Here is a 16,036-nt window from a genome sequence, read left to right as displayed (position 1 = left end):
TTTTTTTTTCTCTAAAGAAATTGTTTCTAGTAATACGTGACAATTGAACCATTATTATGAATAAATAATAATACTTAAAAACTAAACTTAATTTTAAAGCAAACATCATAGAGCAATAAGCAATGTAACAAAATAGCACAGATGTCATTACAATAACTTCTTATAGAATTTATTTTTTCTAAAGAAATTGTTTCTAGTAATACGTGACAATTGAACCATTATTATGAATAAATAATAATACTTAAAAACTAAACTTAATTTTAAAGCAAACATCATAGAGCAATAAGCAATGTAACAAAATAGCACAGCGATGTCATTACGACCCTTCTCTAATCCCCACTTCCATATGCATCAGGTATCTTACCTGCAATCCCTATTTCTCAGCCATGTTTTCTCTTCTAGCTGAAGACTAATAGATAATTAGATTAACAGTATTATGGCCCAGGATAATAGCACACTGCCTGAAGTTTTATTTGATTAAGTCATTTTAGATTGTTTCCATTACACTTTTCTATTACTAGTAATAACGGCAATGAAAACTAGCATTCACTAAGACCTTAGTATAAAAAAGGTACTGTCATAAGAGCTGTACATGTATTAACTCACTTAATCCTCATAACTGGCCTATGAAATAGAACTATTACTCTTCCCCTACTAGTAAGGTGAGGAATCTCAGCACATCTAAATTAATTTTATAATATACTACTTTTGAGACTGCCATAAATTTATTTTATTATTGTTGTTTATTTTGCCAGCTTCCCAGAGTAATTCTTGAATCAATGTAAATTTTTTTTATTTCAAAATTATATTCTGAAACAGCAAAAGAATGGGAAAACAAATTTCAGCATATTCATGCACTAGAATACTTCTTGACCATAAAAATGCCCAATTGAATGCATTGCATGGACGAATTACACTTTGGCAGGGCAAAAGAAGGTAGATGTAGAAAAGACTATATTGTATGCTTCCATTAATAAAGAAAGTTTTAAAAGAGACAAAATTCATCTAAAATTTAAAAAATGAATAAACCAGAACAGTGGTTGCCTCTGGAGGATTAGGGGGAGGGTGAGGAATGGTGGAGGTTGACTGGAATGGAAATATGGGAACATTCTGGTGAAAAAGAACTGTTCTATGTCATGATAGGGGTATTGATTATCCGAGTGTATCCATTTGTCAGAATCTTTCTAAGGCTAAGTTTTGTGCATTAAAATGTATATTATTTTACCTAAAGAAAAAGAACTGTAAATAGAGTAATTATAGCAATAATTTGGGATGGAGGTATAAATGATTCATGAGTGGATAATAGTTGAATTGAGTGATGGATACATGGAGGTTCATTTTTCTATTCCAGTTTATTTGTATATATTATAAATTTTTCATAATATAAAACTAAAAATATGCCTAATAAAAAGCTTTTTTAAGGCTTTAGGACATTGGTACCAAAGTTGGATAAAATGGAAATAATGCTTCCTAATAATCATAAATACAAAGACTTAGATTATTGGAGAAAATATGGGAAGGAAATAAAAACTTAGGTAAAACTAGCTTCAGAAAATACTTCGAGAGGTGAGAGTGATGATGGAGGAGAGTTGTTTTTCTTGATTGTAAAGTTCCAACAAAGAGTGATTTTTTTTTTCTTTTCTAAACAGGGCCTACTTCTGAAATGAGAAACAGACAATGTTTCTAGCTTTACTCCACACTTTTTGACTCTTACTTGAATGGCAATTTCCATTGTGTGTGTGGTCCATCAATAAAAGTCCTTTTTTTTTTTTTTTTAATAATGATCTCATTGAATCTCCTATTCACAATAAAGTCATTTTCATGCTAGGTGTGTGGCCTTAATAAGAATCGTGTTATGAAAGCACAGTGTGCATTGTGTAAGTAGTATGTGAATACTGATTTCAATATTAAACTATTGCATTTCTTGATAATGCTTGAAAAAATATAATTTACAGTGTATTCATAAAAGGACTAGAATAATGTGTAGGGTCATTTCAATTGGGCATTTGTGGCTCATATCTGTTTAAAGCTATAAAAGCTGTATTTTTCTCCATAAAAAAGATTTATCTCATTCTAACTTTGCACTTCAGATTTATTTCAGTGCACTAATAGTAACAGAAATGCGATTTTGTTCTAACACGTTTTAGAAAGCTAAATGGACTCATTATTTGGTTATTCTCAAGTTCTAATTCTGAATTCCAATGTGTTTCCATGGAATGTACTCCACTACATTCGGAAATACAAGAGAGAGGAACATATTAGAAACAAATAGTTGGCTAATGTATTAGCTATTTTATAACCACTTTCTTGGCCATTTGTCATGTCATCCTGAAAAACCACAGAATCATCTATTTAGCACCCAGTTTTAGGCTGTTGTATTTTAGCTAGAGACCAGCAAATAATCGCTGCACAAGGTCAGAAAATAAATGTTTTAGGCTTTGTGAGTCTTAAAGTCTCTGTTGCATCTGCTCAACTTGGTCATTGTAACAAAAGTACTCATAGACAATTCGTAAAGGAAAGGGCATGACTGTGTTCCAAAAACTTTACAAAATCAACCTGCAGGCTGTAGTGTGTCAACCTCTAGATTAGTGCTTCTCAAACATCAATGTGTGTAAAAACCTCCTGTAGAGGTGCCAATTTCTTTTGAATTAATGTTTTGGATTTCTTTGGATAAATACTCAGAAGTAGAATTGCTGGGTCATAAGATAGTTCCATTTTTAAATTTTTGAGGAACCTCCATACAGTTTTCCCTAGGGGCGGCACCAATTAGCAATCCCATCAACAGTACACAGGGTTCTCTTTTCTTCACATCCTCGCCAACATTTGTTTTTTGATTAATTGATGATGGCCATTCTAACAGGTGTGAAGTGATATCTCAGTGTGATTTTAATTTGCATTTCTCTGATGATTAATGACTTTGAGCATCTTTTCATATGTCTATTGACCATCTGTATTTCCTCTTTAGAGAAATGGCTATTCAGGTCCTCTGCCCAGGTTTTAATTGGATCGTTTGTTTGTTTGGTGTTAGGTTGTATGAGTTGTTTATAAATTGTGGATGTTAACTCCTTACTTGGTGTATCATTGGTCATTATCTTCTCCCACTCAGAATGCTGTATTTCCATTTTGTTGATGATTTTCTTTGCTGTGCCAAAACTTTTGATTTGACATAGTCCTATTTGTTTATTTTTCCTTTTATTTCCCTTGCCGAGGTTACACATCAGAAAAAAAATTTTACTAAGAGCAATGTCAGAGAGTTTATTGCCTATGTTTTTCTCTAGGATTTTTATGTTTCCGGGTCTTATATTTAAGTCTTTAATTCATTTTCACTTCATTCTCGTAATGGTATAAGAAGATGGTCTAGTTTAATTTTTTGCATATGTCTGTCCAGTTGTCCCAGTATCATTTATTAAATAGACTGTGTTTACCCCATTATATATTCTTGTCTTTTTTGTCATAGATTAATCAACCATATAGGCAACCCTATGTACATTGCAGCATTACTTAACAATAGCTAAGATGTGGAAGCAACTTAAGTGCCTATCAATAGGCAATTGGATAAAGAAAGTGCAGTACATATATAAAATGAAATATTACTCAGCCATAAAAAAAAGAATAAAATCTTATCATTTGCAACAACATGGATGGACCTGGAAGGTATTATGCTAAGTGAAATAATTCAGACAGAGAAAGACAACTACCATATGATTTCACTTATATGTGGGAACTCAACTACAAATCAAATGAACAAACAGAAATAGATTCATAGATGGAGGGAACAAGCTGATAGGGATTAAGAGGTACAAATTAGTAGTTACAAACTTGGCATTGGAATGTGAAGTAAAACAGGTGTCCCTAGCCCCTGAGCCACAGACTGGTACCTGTTAGGAACCGGGCTGCACAGCAGGAGGTGAGCTGCCAGGAGCGAGCAAAACTTCACCTGTGTTTGCAGCCACGCCCCAGCACCAGTATCACTGCCTCAGCTCCACCTCAGATCATCAGGCATTAGATTCTCATAGGAGCCCTGGTCCCTGTTCCAAAAAGTTTGGGACCACTGATTAGTAAAGCATAGGGAATAGAGTCAATAATATGATAATAACTACATATAGTGCCAGATGGGTACTAGACTAGTCAGGAGGGATCACTTTGTAAATTATATAAATGTCTAACCACTATGCTATATTCCTGAAACTAATATAAAATAATATTGAATGCCAGTTGTAATTGAAAATTTTTTAGAAGGGGGGAAAAAGGCAAAGAGTAATAAGAGGTTTAAATTTCCAGGTATAAAATAAGTCATAGGGATGTGGTGTACAGCATGGGGAATATAGTCAATAATATTATGATAGTATCGTATGATGTTAGACGGTTGCTGTACTTAACAGTGATCACTTCATTGGTATATAAACATTGACTAACTACGGTGTACTTGTGAAACTAATATAATATTGTATGTAAGCTGTATTTTAATAAAAGTCTTTTAAAATATCAGAAGTTAGAGATTCTGATTCACTAGATATGGTGTGGAGACCAAGAATTTGAGTTTTAAACTAGTTCTCTATCTGAATGTAGCTATGTAAATGTGACATTCTGCACCTCAATTTCTATTGCTCTAAGAACTCTAGTATCTTCCCTTCCTGCTTTGCACACTTTAATAGTAAAGATCAAGTAGAATAATATAGGAGAAATTTAATATATAGAATACACAGTTTTCAAAAGCATTTTATGATGTTAGATTCCTATTGCTGCTGTAACAAATATTCACAATCTTAGTAGCTTCAAACAATACAAATTTGTTGTCTTACAGTTCTAGAGGCCTAAAGTCTGAATTAAGGATTGAAACTGAGGTGTCAGCAGCACGAATTCCTTCTAGAGGCTAGAGGAGAGATCTGTTCCTTGACTTTGCCAGGATGAAAAGGCTGTCATACTTTGAATCAGACCCCCATATCACATTACCTTTTATCCTTCTCCTTCCATCTGCCTTTCCTTTATAAGGATCTTTTGTAACTATCTTTGGCCCATCGGGATAATCTAGGATAATTTCTCCATCTCGAGATCCGCAACTCTATCATATCTGTTAAGTCCCTTTTACCATGTAAGGTAACATATTCGCAGATTCTGGAGACTAGGACATGGTCATCTTTGAGGGCCATTATTCAGCCTAACTCATAACGCACTAGCAAGACAGCAAAATATAAATTGAGTTTTCAGTGGAGAGAGATTGATAGGGCACAGAATGCTGAAACCTTCCTTGCCAAACTTAAAACCTTTTTGGACCCCCAAAGGGCATTAGCATCCTTTTTTGCTGGGAAGTTTTGCACAGACCTGACCAAATGGTACCCTAGTGAGATAAGCCTAGAGAAATTAGAGATTCCTTTACTTCAGCTATAGGAAGGCCTAAGTTGTCAATTATGACATGGGCCAATGAACATTTTAACAACTTTTCCCATAAGCCTACATTGTACTTTAGCTCTCTGTATTTTAGTACTCTGATTAAGATGCAAGGATTTTGACAAAGAAGGCCAAGGTATAGTGGGAGAAATTCTAAGGTTCTCTCTAATCCTTCAATAGTTTGACTTTAGTTCATTTCTAATATTTCTAGAGAAAAAAAGTTTTTGCCATGTGAAATTGCTCCAGGCCTGTCTTACTGTGTCAGCCTTTGGGAAGAAAAGAACAGCATCTAACGTTTCAAAGAGATGAAACATAGATTAAAATAAAATGCTCATAACATTTGGTCCAAAAAGTATCCTGTCCTTGACCAATCCATACTGATGGATCCCTCTGTAAGGAATGTAGCAGCTAAAGCCCAGTCAAGAGGCAGAAACTACACACTTATTTGAACAAAAATAATGTAATATTTTTTAAAAAATGTTAAGTGTGAAAGAATTGAAAAAGTAAACACACACACAAAAATTAAGATATCATGAAGGTAGAAACTGCAGAGGGCAGCTCCATCCCTACTGGTGGTAGAACAAAGGGAAGAGGTTGGAATGATTACAACTCAAAAGCCTGGCAGAAAGGTCCTGTAGAGCTAGGACACTTAGCTCTGAAAAAGCTGGTTCTGTTGTCTCTTAGTTCATGGAAGAGCCTAGCCATAGGGATTCACAGCTCTGGCAAGAGAAAGCTCACTTCCTCATGTGGGTGTTGCTAAGGGGACCTGACAAGGCTGAAAAAATTGCAAAGTTGAGTCAACTGCTGCTATTGTTATGAACTACTTCTCACTAGGACAAAGAAACATTGTTAATAGGATCAGGATACAGAAAGGAAAACCAAAATGCAAAATCAAAAACGTAGGTAAAAAAGAGAGAGCAGACGCCTCCTCCTTTCGCCCCGCACTCTCCCTCTAGTTTCCCATCTTGGCAAAGCCAAACAAAAAATCAATTTTCAAAGCAGAAATGTGGTTTGTGGAATTCTAGACGTGGCATTATGAAGATAGGTCTTAGGAGTTTCTTAAATGTGAAGCTCAAAAAGGGGCATCAACAGTTAGTTGACATCCTCGCAAGGCTATATTTTTAGTGAAAGGATGAACTATGAAAACAAAATACTTCTTACTAGTTAAGTAAAAGAACAAAGAAGCTTTTGTCTTGTTTGTATTTTGGACTCAATTCTGGGAGAGAAAGATAAAAAATAACCTTCACTGAGTATATATAACCACAGGTCTGCACCCACAGAGGACTGGAGTTCAAATTTGAACCAGAAAAAAATCCAACTACTCCTAACTGAAAAAAATATACAACCAACCTACCAAGCTGACAACATTTAGTGAAAATTTGTTCTTGGAGTGATTAACAGAAACAAATATAAAACCAATATGGAGAGAAATGTCCTCAACTGCATTAAATATGTTCTTAAAATTAAGTCATTCTTAGGATGAACTCAGTATAATGAATTCATATGAGAAAATAACTCTGCATTAAATAAAATCAGCAGAAACAATATGTAAAAGAAAGGAACTTCAAGATTTTTAGATAATATAATGATCTGATATAGACTATAAAATAAATGTTTAAGATATAGACTTATAAGCAAAATGAAATCATATATCATCAGTTAGGATCCCCAGAAGTGGTTATAAAAGTCCAAAAATAAAAAAAAATAATAATAATATTAAAAATTAAAAAGCAACAAATGTTTTAAGAATTTGCTGAAGAGAATTAGTAAGTTGAAAAATAAATCTGAGAACATTGCTTAGATTGAAGTTTAGTCACATTAAAAAAAAGGAAAATATGAAAATGAGATTAAAGAATAAACATTGTATGATCCAATATACATTTAATATAGTTTTTATAAGAAGGCGATAGTGAGAATCAGGAAGAAACTATATTTGAAGTGATAATGGATGACAAAAAAGTGAAATTTATGTTTAAGTTCAGAAAGCACATTGTGTCTTGAGTTTGACAAATAATGCTAATATCGACAATTAGTATATTTTCTAAAAGAGAAAACCCCAAAGTGAAAGATTATCAACTAAAAAAACATACTGCCAGGAGACCCCAGGCCATCAGCTATGCGCAAGTGAGCTGGTCAGAGGCTCCCACAGAAGGTTAGTGATGAGGATGACCTTAATAGAATACTTGACGTCTTTCAGTTTTCCTGACAGGACATTTACACAACTAAGGTAAAATTAGTGACTAAATAATTAGAGAACTAAAACATGGAAAAGTAGAAATTACTGACTCCAGGGAAAACAAGAAATCAGACAGGAAGGGAAAAATGCTCATAGACTACTCTCTATGGCTCAGCTGTGAACAGTGTTTATGGTATTCTAAGGTCAACACTTGTTATTGACCTAACCCAATAGTGGGAGACAGGAAAAGTATATGTATAATGGGGCAGTGAAGAGATGATCTAAGACAGCTAAAACCTCATCTTTCAAAATGAGAAGCTAGTGGATAACACCTACAATTAGAAAAAAATATATATATCGAGAAAACATAGATATATAAAAATAGTATCAGAATATTCACATATGCTACATTTATGCCAAATACATAATAAAATATCTCTTTATGGAGTTCAATGTTTCGAATAGTTTTCTAAATCTAATTATATTACCTTTTGATTTGGTAATAATTTGTTTTAGAAAAAGATAACTAAATGTATTTAATTTGTATTTTAAATTTCTTTCTTATAAAACTGCAGTTATTTCTATGTTAATAATGATATGTGATTAAGTTTATTTTAAAACCAACAGCTTCTAAAAAGATAGAGCACAATTTACATTCATATTGCCAATTCTTGGGCTCAAATAACAGCTTATTAATTTTGTATGTTAACTTCTAAAATGTTTTCTAAGTTACTTTTGATTATTTTAGAATTTCATTGTAGAGAAGAATGTCTTACAATCAGAAACCAATATATTATAGATCTTGATTCTATGTCATTTCTTTTTATATATTTGCTATTATTATTATCTTAAGCTATAAATTTTATTGATGAAACCATTATGAAAAAAAGCATTTTTACTTATCTTCCTAAAAATTAACTGGGAAGCTAGGAAATAATTCTTGGCCTAAACAAACTGTGAAGTAAAATAAAATTATGATATTAAAATTAAATGATAGATGAAAGGATTATATTTATAATATTTGAAATATGCAATTATGTCAATATCTGGCAGTATGGTTTTTTTATCATTGAGTTTTTATTTTTGACAGTGCTATATAGGCACATGTTTATAGCGTCAAATAGTCCTATAGGCAGAAATATAAATTTCATCCACCATTTCCATACCTAGAGGTACCCACATTCAAATCTTTTAGAGCTCTAAATAATGTGTTTATAAGGCTGTTTTCTCGATATATATTTTTTTCTAATTGTAGGTGTTATCCACTAGCTTCTCATTTTGAAAAATGAGGTTTTGCTTACTTTGTCTTGAGATCTTGGAGATCAGTAGTAGATTTTTTTCATTTGTTAATTCTATTGAATGTTCTATTTCACTATAGAAACAATTGTTTTAGTAGTCTTTAGGATTTCGTCAAAAAAATTTAATTTTTAGGAAAATATGCCTAAGTACTGTGGCATCATATTAAAACAAACGTGAACGTTCTCTTTTCTGTGAAAAATTGTGTCTAGTATAGTAAAAGATTCAACTGATTGACAGGAAAGATGAGGACTATATTTAAAATAGAACTGGTATTTACTTATGATTCATTTTGTTTAAATAGATTCCTCCTCTTCATTTTGCCATGACTTTCCTAATATATTTTTATATTACAGCAGAAATATTTTCGGTCTTTTTAAAACATCGCAGTGTATTTTAGTTTATTATTCTGGTTATGAAAGTAAGAGAAGATGCATATTTTACTCAAATTTGAGATAAATAGAACCAAAATAAATTTTACAGAAAACTGATATTACATTTCTTCTAACTCTTACTGTTGATCTGAGATAGTACATCCACATTCAGAGTTTCAACTATTACATTTTTAGTCTTTTAATATCTGATGATTTTGCTTCTCACCAGGCCTCCAGAACCATAGCACAAGGGTCTCATGATATCAGTTACACTTTTTCCACCTTCACTTTGGGATATCTGGTTCTTTTCCACAGCTTCCACTTACTATGTCTTTCTTGTAATGCTTCTTAGAGTCAAGGCCTAATCTGGCGTCTGACATGTAGTAAGCACTCAGTAAATGCAGGTATTCCTTTATTCTAGATATTCTTTAGTTATCAATAAGTCTTATCTTCTAATTTCTTTATTGCTTAAATTGAAATCTTTTTTCAGAATCCCGTGTCTTCAGTTACCCCATCATTTGACACAGTCAATTCATTGGAATAAAAGTTTTCTATTGCATTAAGCAAATAAGCTAGGTATTAAGGCCACTTTTATATATTAAGACCACATGTATACATCAAAAGACACTCAACTTCACTAATCAAGGAAACACAAATAAAAACCACAGTGAGATATATCACCTCACGCCTGTTAGAATAGCCATCATCAAAAAGACAAGAGATAAGTGTTAGTCAGGATATGAGATAAAGGAACTCTTTTCACTGTTGATGGGGATGTAAAGTTGTGCAGTCACTATGGAAAACAGTATGAAATTTCCTCAAAAAATTAAAAGTAGAACTACCATGTTATCCAGCAGTCCTCCTTCTGAAGAATATATATATATATATGTGTGTGTGTGTATATATGTATGTGTGTGTGTGTGTGTGTATGTATTCAAAGGAAAGGAAAACAGGATCTCAAAAAGATATCTATACACCCATGTTCATTGCAACATTATTCACAATAGCCAAGATATGGAAACAACTTAAGTTTCTATCAAGAATGCTCTCAAGATGAATGAATAAAGATATGGTTTATATGTACTATAGAATATTATTCAGCCATGAAACATAAGGAAATCCTGCTGTTTGCAAAAACATGGATAGACTTTGAGGGGATTACACTAAGTGAAATTAGTCAGATAGCAAAAGACAAATACTACTATGATATTACTTATATGCAGAATCTAAAAAAGCCAATCTATAAGTATATCAAATCAACCAGTTGTACATCTTAAATGTACACAATATTGTATGTCAATTATATCTCAATAAAGCTTGATAAAAGAAAAGACCACTGTATATCCATTTTATTTTCACTATTCCCCTAAATCGAGACAGGTCTCTTCATCCCTCAGTGATCTCTACTCCCTGCTTTTATTCATACCGGGATACTCTGTCTGTTCCTTTCTTCTGCCCTTCAAAATTTTTCTGACTATGGAGTTCACAAGTCTCGTTTATTTTTACCACAGAACCTTAGATTTCATCTGTGTCACATTGATATTATATTTAGTTGTTGATTCTTTTATTTCATTTTACTATGCTTTCTTCCAGAGACAATTATGAATGCCCTGAGAGGAAAGAATGTGAGCAGTTCTGATGCCTCTCAAGAGCACTGGCTACTGCACTGTTTATTGTGTACTCTAGAAGCTTAAATTTATGTTCATTTTAATCCAGATCGACCATGTAATATCAAAGCAGATATTATGACTGATGGATAGATGCTTTTTATCTTCTGGCAAGGTATCAGTGGGATAGTTAGTTCTGTTTTGTAAAGCAAACCTCTTATACAATAATATACATTATTTTTGAGAGTACTAATCGAGCACTTAAATTTTCTTTGAGACAGTTAGAAAAGGAAAAGGAGAAGATGCTTTTTAAGAGAGTAACCTAAAAATCTTGGAACAGATATTTTATTTTGATTTTAATGTATACAAGATTAACTTGTCCACCTGACTATAGGAAAAAAAAGCAGTTTCTTCATTGTTTGAAATTTTGAGATGTCCAGGATTTGCATTGCTAAATGTTAATATTTAATTTTCTTGACTGTGATTTAATTTTTCCTTACATCAGTGATGTGATATAGTTTTAAAACAACCAATTTAGTAATATCTTTAATTTTTATATACTTTGAAAATATAAGTATTTAATTTTCAAAAGGATAAAAAAAGGCATTTTGTTTCCACCACCAAATAACCATTTCTTCCAATAGCATTTAAACTGTGAGATCAAAAGCACCTCATCAATTTAGACTCTTGGTTGTTTCCTTTAAATATGCTTATTTCTTGGTAATTTCAGAGACCTTGAATTTGTGGTATGTGTGTGTTTCCGTGTGTATATGTTTTTATATGTGTTTTTCCTTTCTCCCACATCAATTGCTGAAATATATGTGATTATTTCCTGTTGAATTTGTCTTACAAACAAAAGCAAAAGCTGTAATGGTGTGTTATTAGATATAAGCCATATTCTTTTTAAATTAAATTTATTGTGGTGACATTGGTTAATAAAATTATATGGGTTTCAAGTGTACAATTCAGTAATACATCATATATATCTATGATAGACTCTTGTTTTTGATTATAATACAATGGATGGTCGGCAAACATAAAAACATCACACCTACTCAAGCCTGATTTGTGTGAGGTTAGAGCAAGCGTGTGAAAGTGTCTTTACAGCAAAAGCGATACCTAGTTCATAAAATAAATATGTTCGAAGTTGCAGGAGCACAGAAAGGCATGGCATATGAGAAATTATAACCATACACAGTGACTGTTGAGAAGTAGAGAGGAATATGTTGTGATAGTCTTTCCTAATATCAGCCATTCCGGAAAGAAAATACAGATATTGGGGAGCTTTTATAACTTAATTTAAAATAACTTAAATATTCTTAAATTTTCCTTATTTTAATATATCTGTTTTTATTTTTAAGCTACTCAGTCTTCTGATTAACAAATTTTCTACATGATTATGTATTCTTGAAAATCAAAGAAATTAATTGTGTAGAGCATTGAGATTCCTTTCAATCCACAGAGTCTCTGGCCCAGGGTGCTGGGCTGCATTCATCCTGAAGACACTGATAGAGCACATCCAGAAGCTATAATAGAAACTCTGTACCTAAAAAAAAAACCAAAAAACTGCTGTATAACCTTTGCCAAGCTGAAATCAAATCAATAATAAATTCTCCTTTACTAATTGAAGTCAGCATATTCCCACTAATTTATACCTAGCATTCTTCAGTGTTTCAGTTGACCTGCAATTATTTTTCGTTTTATATATGTAAATGCTTTGTGGTACAGAGTCTGCAAATATCAAGGTTTTCCCTGACAGTGGGGTCACTTACGTAAGGTCATTTCAATGATATAGGTAATTTAAAAAGAAATTTAAAACATAATTTCTGTCCTCAAGGAACAAATGATTTACATGGATAGATGACATATTACAAAATAGTAAAAATACAGTAAAAATCAATGTGTGAGAAAATTTGTTAATAATATTGATCAGTGATCTGTAAACTTTTTAATCAAGTACACTGAATACTAACACATTGAACCATGCCTCTCCAATACATGGACTTATATTTATATAACGTGTCTATATAGCATTAAACTAATCATACTTATTTTAAAAACAAATTTAAAATAATGAAAGATAATTGAATATAATTAGACTTTTAAATATTTTATTCTCTTTTTCCAATGAATCATCTTTTTTACCCTCCTTAGACATGCACAGCTCAGTTTGATGACCACAGTACCAAAGAGCTTCAGAAAAAGGAGAATAAGCCTCAACTGGCAAAGACTATATGAAGGATTTATACAATCAATGAATAAGAGATGGCATTTTAGATAGGAAAATGTATAAAAAGAGGATAAAAACGTTATCTTTTCAGTAGAGTGAATCTATTGGCCTGCTCAAGTAAGCAATTTAATAATAACACAAAATGGCCTCTAGGTGTCAGACAACCCGATTTCTAATTCTGGCATTTTCTTTGTGACCTTCAAAGATGAACCTAACTTTTCTAGGCATTAGTGTTCTTATATCTAAAATAGGGATATTAACAGTATCTCCCTTATTGGATCATTGAGAAGATTACATAAATGGTACACATACATATATTAATTGCATGTGCACGCACACGCACACACACACGCACACACGCACAAACAGTTTTAGCCATTGTTATTAAGACTTGAGTTATAAATTGGGGTGTGACTTGAATAGCCCTGAAAATCAATCTACAGAGTTTTGTGTTTCTCCTCAAAGCTTTTGGTATAGCATCAAAGGTATTGAAATTGTGTGAATAAAGAGGGATGGGAAGGCAATAATTATATTTGTAGGTAAGGAGGCCAAAAGTATGGCAGGTAGGAGTTACTCTGGATTTGTAGTAATTGGACCACATAAAAGTTGGTATAAATGAAGAGCTAATGGACTAATCAGGTATATAGAAAATTGTCAAATGAAAATGACTAAGGCGATTTTATCTTTTGTATTCTTGGGTGATGATTCTATAGAATTAACAAATAAATATATACTTTTTAAACTGTGGAGTTTTTATGTTTAAAAGAAAATAGTAAACATTTTCTTACATAAAACTTGTGAGTTAAGAGAAAATCCTTCCTATTTATTGTATTCTCTGTCACATCTAAAACACATGTGCTCTCAGTGTAGGAAGAGTGTGATGGTTTGAATCAGGGTACGTTTGTACGTATATGAGTGAGAGAGAAACAGATGTTAAAAACTAGCTTAATTATGTAAGTTGAAGTCATTAATTCTGTTTTTCTTCAAAAAAAATTTAAAAGAAACATTCCAATTTCTATTTTAAAATGATGAAAGCAATCTCAGATGGATTGAGGGCTTCGTGAAGGCTATTTTTTGGCTTTAATTAGGAAAGAATTTAAGTTCCTATTATACATACTCAATTCATGCAGAAGTTTTATTAAAGGATATGTCATTGAGCACTATGAATGGGAAATAAATGTCATAGTTTAGCTTGTTCCTTTTATAATTCTAACAGACTTCACATCATTGAAATCAGTAGATTCAATATTACTTTTAGCTGGTTAATCTGAAAAGAATTGACAATTCAGACTGGATATGAGACTTTGTATAATTGTTTCAAATCTACACCACGTTGAAAAATTCCTTTCATTAACAAATAAAATGGGGAGATGCCACAGACATGAGACTTGGGGCAGCTTGGAGTCTGTGAATAACAGCTCTTCAAGTCTGCAATAAAAAATAATCCCCAATAAAACTACATTGCAAAAAAAGGGGGGAAAGAAACAGAATGCTAAAAGTAAAAAAGTTGAAGAGACAGGAAATGAAGAATTTGTGGCGGAAAAAGTACTGAACCGACGGACCGAATAAATGGTAAGGTGAAGTCTTTCCTGAAGTGGAAAAAGGGATTCACAGATGCTGACAATACGTGGGAACCTGAAGAAAATTTAAATTGTGCAGGGTTAATGGAAGCATTTTCGAATTCTCAAAAAGCTGGTAAAGAAAAAGATGGTACAAAAAAGAAAATCTTTATCTGACAGTGTCTAATGATAGCAAATCGAAGAAGAGATGCTGCTGATAAACCAAGAGTTTGTGCTAGAAGTCTAATAATTGGTACCGCAGACAGCAGTGGAGAATTAATGTTTCTCATGGAATGGAAAGATTCAGATGAGGCAGATTTGGTGCTGGCAAATAGGCAAATATTAAGTGTCCTCAAATTGTAATTGCTTTGTATGAAGAGAGACTATAATTTCTTATAATGAAGAGAGACTAAGATAGATAGATGACAGATAGATAGATAGATAGATAGATAGATAGATAGATAGATAGATAGATAGATAGATAGATAGAATCTATAGCACTGGTTACTTTGAACCAAAGCTTTCTATAGTTGCTTTATTTATCAGAAAAAAAAATTTTTGATAGCATGGTAGATTTTTTTTTCTGCATCAGAGAACAGCTTTTCTAAATGTTGGGAAAATCTGCATTGTCATCACTCGGTCAAAATTTATGTTTAACTCATGTATGTCTAAGGATCATTCTGGGTCTTTGTTTGGGGTTTTTTGGTATGTATACATAAAATACATATGTAAATGGTTCTTTTTCTTTTCTTTTCTTTTCTTTCCTTTTCTTCTTTTCTTTCCTTTTTTAACATTTACCAAAACAAAAACAGCATTTCACGACCATGGATAAGCGAGTTTCTGGGATGCCATCATTTTCAACAACCTAAGAAATAAGTCACTTCAAGTTAAATTAAAATTTTTTTCCTGAAGATTTAATTTTTGAAATTAAATAGATAATATGTAATTAATTGGGCAATTTAAAAATATTGTAAGTAGTTAAAATTGGACAATTTGAAAGCAGTCATCTCAGACTCCATATGCATATCTACAGTCATATAAATGTCAGTTTATCTGGAAAACTCCTTAAAACATAATTTTTTTACTACCAACAACTTCCCCACCCAAATGAGAAAACTAGGCAAATCCTGGCATGTTTCAATTAGGCAAGTAAGATTTATTTAAAGCTTCCTTCTAGTGAACCATTCATTTACAAGAAATTGAAATCTTTGTGCTGTTTTCACGAAATGGTCAGCATTCATGGAATATTTAGGACTTCATTCATGGAATGAAGAGTAGACCTGGTGGGAGACTTGGCAATTTAGGACCTACAGGAATAAATGGGTGAATGAACTTTTGTAATCTAAACTCTCGACCTGCATGTTTTTCCTTTACCCCAACTCATTCCTTACATGTAGGCTCAACTA

The 16,036-nt window shown here is 32.4% G+C and overlaps 1 protein-coding gene and 1 pseudogene across 1 annotated transcript in view; both read left to right on the top strand.

Moving 5' to 3' along the window:
• GALNTL6 (polypeptide N-acetylgalactosaminyltransferase like 6) overlaps positions 1-16,036 on the top strand; it is an 888,106-nt gene that overhangs the window by 229,316 nt on the left and 642,754 nt on the right. The gene's annotated exons all lie outside the window — the stretch shown is intronic.
• LOC102889784 lies at positions 14,518-15,019 on the top strand (annotated as a pseudogene).

This window comes from Pteropus alecto, unplaced genomic scaffold (assembly GCF_000325575.1).
Source record: "Pteropus alecto unplaced genomic scaffold, ASM32557v1 scaffold50, whole genome shotgun sequence".
NCBI classification, from domain to species: Eukaryota; Metazoa; Chordata; class Mammalia; order Chiroptera; family Pteropodidae; genus Pteropus; species Pteropus alecto.
Note: the sequence above shows the minus strand (reverse complement) of the source record. Positions and strands in the feature narration are given on the sequence as shown.